Below are 5966 nucleotides of genomic sequence, written 5' to 3' on the forward strand. Positions count from 1 at the left end.
ACCGAAGTTGGGGGTGCTCCGATAAGACCCTCCGACGCTCAAGTCAGTACTCTGCTTCAACAGAAATGGAGTACTCGAGCGAAAGTTTTGGCAGAGTTTCGAGATAGAGTTACCAGCTTAGAGAAGAACATGTCTGGGGGTTCCTTATTTATAGATGGAGGGTGTAACTGACTGACAGCGACGTCTGTAACCGTCAGGTAGTGGACCGCTCAGAGCCGCGTGGAGTTTGTTACGGAGAGTAGTGGCGTCAGGGGTCGTTCAGGGCCATGTGGAGCTCGTTGCGGAGAGTGGAGTGGTGTCCATTGTCGGGACTTGCCAGAGAGTGGTGGAGCTGCATGAAATCTATTGCAGGGAGTGGAGCAGGAGGGCGGCTCTTGTCGCGACTCATCAGAGAGTGGTGGAGCCACATGAAATCCGTTGCAGGGAGTGGAGCAGGAGGACAGCTCTTGTCGTGACTTGTCAGAGAGCTCTGATTTGTCGGTTGGAGCTCGGCTGGGACATCTGATGGAGCAAAATAGCTCTCTATTGTTGATCTGGGAGAAGCTCGGATGTCTCCGAAGCTGCTGACGAGTCTACTGTTGTAGGGTGGCTTAGGCACTGATACTATGGGTGGGAGTCACCTGCCGCAGAAGCTCGAATAGAAACTTTCCGTTGGCAAAGCCCGGTAGGAATCCGATTGTTGGAGAAGTCCGTCTGGGATTCGCCCGATGCGAAAACTCGCCTGAAGATGATCCGTTGGGGAAGTTCGATTTTATGAAGGATCTGGTGGAGGGTCGGTCGATGATGGACTTCGGATGGCGTTGGGGAGATTCGACAGACATCGGAGGTGATCGATCATTGTAGGAATCCAGCTGATGGAGCCCGATCATCGTAGAAGCTCATCTAATATCCAACCGCTATGGAGGTTCGGTCGAAGTCTGGTTCTCGTAGAAGGCTGAAAGGAGACCGCTTATTGTAGAAGCTCGATCGAAGGTCAGTTGTCGTGGGAGCTCGGAGTAGCGACCTGACCGATGAGTCCTGTCCAATTGTAGGAGCTCGGTCGAAGATCGGTTGTCGCGGGACCCGACTACGAAGAAGCTCGACTGAAGTCTACCTGTAATGGAAGTTCGGGAGGAATATGTTTACAGCAGAGGCTCGAATGGGATTTGCTTACGGTAGGGATCCGAGGTGGCCGTCCGCTGTAAGGGTTCGGAGTAGACTGCTCGCAGCAGGAGTTCGGGGCAGACCACTCGTAGTGGAAGTTTGGAGCAGGCCGCTCGCGGTAGAAGTTCGGCTATCGCAGGAGCTCGGCTGGAATCCTGAAGGTGGTCGATCATCGTAGAAACATGCTAGGAGCCCAGTTATTGTAGAAATCTCGCTGTCAGGGAAGCTCGGACGCTGATGAAGCTCGGAAGAAGTTTGGGGGTAGTCGATTGCTGTAGAAGGATATTTAACAGCGAGGCTCAGAGGGCCCTCGGGGTGGCCCGATGGGTGAACACTGAGGCCCATCGTCGAAGAAGTCCGGACGGTCGAGGGAGTTCAGAGGGGCGTCACGTACAAGGTCGGGAGCCGGAGGAGCCCCGAAGGGTCAGCCCTCCGCAAACTTCGGTCGAGGGGTACTTTATACCCAACACCTATAATATAAGGAATGTCATTCTCGATTAAAAAATTTTCATTCATATACAAAATAAGAAATACACTCATAGAACTATTAACCCATTTGTATTTGCAGGGTTCTTCTTCGTTCTCAACAAAGTCATGCATTTTGATCACTTATCAAAATGCACGTTCCAACTCTAAAATATTTAGCATTGTCATAAGAGAAAATATCTCGTTATGGTCAATACCATAATGTTGATAATATCCTTAGGCAACTAGATGAGCTTTGTAGGTCTCCACCTTCTCATCTGCGCTACTCTGATCCTATTGAAAATCTACTTACACTCTATGGGCTTTATCCTTCGAGTGAATCAACGAATGTCCATATACCGTTGATCTTTATGGACTTCATTTCGGACTCTATGGCTCCAAGCCATTAATTAGAGTCGGACCTCTGCATAGCATCCATATAGGTGATCAAATTTTTATTATTCTCATCGAGTTCAACAGGATCACGTTCCAGAACTAGATACCAAAGTACCTATCCGACGGATGCGGTACTCTACCCGATCTCCTTGATGGACTTTTATAATGGGTTTTGGGTTTGATCGAATCAAATCTAGTTCTATAAGGTTACTAGATTGTGTCGGTTCTTCTATCTGTCAAACTTCATAAGTTTCATATTAAAGATATCAGTACCTTCATCAAGGTACTCTTTTTCTGAAAGGAATGCCGAACAACTCTTGTTTTTAACATGATAGAAGTTATATCCCCTAGATTTTTTAGGGTCACCTTATAGAATAATATATATAGGACTGAGATCCAAGCTAATTAGTCTACAAATGCTTAATATAAAACAAACACTCTCAAACCTTAAGGTAAGAGAATATCGACTTACGCCTAGTTCATATCTCATATGCAGTCCTTGCGACTAATTAGTTCGGAATCTAGTTCAGAATATGACAAATAGTCTTAAGAGTATAACCTTAAAAGGAGACTGTCAAACTTGCAAACTCCATCATAGATCGAACTATGTCTAACAAAATCGATTCCAATAAGAGAAAATCCTTAATCTCTTCTAGATTTGTCAAAAACTCACTGAAAGGGCATTCTCCTCTTTGGTCTGATCAAAGAGTTTCAATGCTCTTTCCAGTTTGTTTCTTTACCTTATTATGAAATTATTTGAACTTTTCAAATAATCCAAATTTATGGCAAACAAGTAGATCTAATACATCAATATGTATCAGACTTAGAACATCATTGGTTTGTTCATCTTTTCCAGCAAAAGGTGACTTGATCATCTTATTAAGGAGATAGAATTAACATGTTGATAATGATTCACAATCATTGACTTCGAGAATTATCTCCTATTGATCCTATTCTTATTTATATGATCGAGCCTAAATTATCAAAGGTAGACTTTCATGACATTATCTACTTTAGAGAGTTTGTTTGATTATGTACAATACACTAATAGGCTGTGACTATTCATAAATGTCATTTCTTAATTTTTCATATGATTTTGACATCATTCATAATGATATCACAAAATCATTAGACAATAGTGATAATCAGCAAAATAACATTGTTGGAATTAAAAATAAACTTGACGATTCCTAAAATCAGAATTAGAACATAACTTTCAACTTCAATATTCAGAAATCTCTTGCTGTTTTCAAATTTTCTACTAACTAAAGTCGTTGCAATAATTTACATGGACTTTTGATATTTAATATCTAGATAGTAGTGTCACAGATAGAGAAATCACAAGGTATTATCGTATAAGTATCTTGTTCAGCAACCCTTTGCTAATTTCTCTTTCTTAGCCTATTCGGATCAAAAAAACTCTGCCAGATCAAGTTAACCTTAGACACTTTTGTCAGTTCGGACTCCTCAGCCCAAGCATAGCTTTCTTGCATCTTCTTTTTCTTTCTCAAAGGATTGTTCCCTCACTGAAGACACATCTTTAGAGGTGTGAAAGAACTCCTTCAATATTTGAAAAATTTTCTTCCACTGAGCATCATCGAAATTACAACTAAATTCATATTCTTTGCTGTTCTCAATAACACCACACGGTGATATGATCATTTGGCCACTTCTGATAAGTGTCTTTGATCGCATTACATGTATTGGATTGGGAACTTCAAATGCTGGATCCATAATCATATGTAAGATCTATTCGTACTCTAGAACTATTTACAACTTTCGATACTATCTATCAAAGTTGGGTCCTGTAAATAAGTCACTGTCAAACAGTGAATGGAGTAACGGACATCTAGCCATAACTAAAAGAAAAACACAAGACCTCTATGTTTATGAATTGATTAAGCCTAAAGACTTGGACTTCAGTCTAAAGATTCTTCTACTATTTTATTCGAATTGGCAACCTCTACCTCCAATCCAAAAAATTACTCTAATTCCTTAGTGGGTACTAGAATCCACACAGACTGCACACAAGTCCGACTTTGGCCAGCTCATCTATGTACATCTATGGGTAGGTTCTTAATCAATTATTTTATTAAATAATTTTTAGTAATTGATTTAGCCTCAGGTAACTTTTCAGTTGACTTTGATCTTCTCTGCAAGCCCTGGTTAAATCCAACCATTAACATAATCATACTTATAAATCCAACTACCAAATAATCATGTCTGACTTTGATCGGCTAACCTGACCACTTGACAGAGAGACTCGACTAAGTCATCATATTATTGAATGATAATTCCAATAGCAGATGAATACCAGGCCTTTGGGCCTTCAATCATCATCATACTAATGGATCCATTATCATCCAACTTAATGAGAGGCTATGATCTAGTTATCTCCATAACTAGCTCATTTTAAGAACCTAATAATTTAGAAAATTTTAATCAATTTAGAGAAGAAATGAGAAGAGATCAGCCAGTAAACTATAATCCTCTCACTGACTTCACCAAGTCATTGAATTGAATTAAGGTCATGCTAGTTAAACTGGCACCTAGATCAATCACACTAATCAACCTTAATGGCATGGATCAACTCGAATCACTTAGCAGTCTAATCAAGACATAATTCACCAAATTGGTCAGATAAGTGAGATCGATGAGAGGGTCTGCTAAGCTTGTCTTAGATACCATCGAAATGGTCAGGTAAGCCACTCCCAATTAAAAATTATTGATCAAAATATCGAACTTATCTTAGACACCAATTGGCTAACTAATTTTGATTTGACCAACCTAATGATTTGGATTCAACCACTGAGCCATAATCAAGATCCATTTGGTCTAATCAAAGATATGGACTTGACCATCTATAACATTGTATTAATTCTAGAGAAACACTGATTTTAATCTAATTCAATATTTGATTAGATTTAATCAATTTCTCTAGTTAGTCCATTAACTCTTTGATTCTAATCTTAGATCTAACCCAATTAAGAGAATCTGATCAAAGCTAACCCATGCCCCCATGTTTTATACGAATGTCATTAGATGTTAAATCATAATTCTAGATCTAATCGATTTTATACTTAATTTTTAATTAAGTTTCGCATCAACATGGTTAATATTTTGAAAATAATTTTCACATATAAATCATAAAATCTTTTAGATCAAATCTAAACTTTTTATGATTTTAAATCAAAATAATTTTGATTAAACAAAATTAGATGTAACTAACTTCTTCGCAACTTGCATCACATACAATAACACCTAGGGTTTCAAGATCTAGGATTTTGCAAGAAAGTAGGTTTTCTTCTTTCGCTTTCTTCTTCATGGGATCTAATCATATGGCATCCCTACATACCATAAGAATACCACATCGAATGAAAAGAAAAGACTTTTAAACCCTTCTTGCTCCTATGACCGAACGGCCTGGTGATCAACCCAATCCAAGTACTTACAAATCGGATCATCTAATCTAATCAAATATCATATATACATGAATTTAGATCAAATATAAATTACATCAGATCTGATTACAATCTTAGATCATATCTAAATTAGATCATAAATATTACATACAAGATATAAAATCAGATTTTATCAAGGATCAGCACAAACTAGGACAATCTTTTCACTGTAAGGGGTAAATCCTATAGCAGGATAACTTTACGTCAGTTTGTACGATCAATCATTAATTAAATTTAGATCAAAATATCATATATCATATCTAAATAAAATTAAAATTCAGATTTAATATGCACATAAATTATGTCATAACTAACCTAGGCTCTGACACCACTGTTAGGATGCATAGGCGATTTCATGCATATATTTCAAAATTTTTTTGAAAAAATTATAGCGGAAGATAACTAGATTAATCAAATTAATCAAACATGTATATGATCTAATCATCAAATCAACCTACTCTAGAATCTATGACATATTATATTGTATATAAAATCTAAAAT

The sequence above is a fragment of the Elaeis guineensis genome, chromosome 16 (genome assembly GCF_000442705.2).
Source record: "Elaeis guineensis isolate ETL-2024a chromosome 16, EG11, whole genome shotgun sequence".
NCBI lineage: Eukaryota > Viridiplantae > Streptophyta > Magnoliopsida > Arecales > Arecaceae > Elaeis > Elaeis guineensis.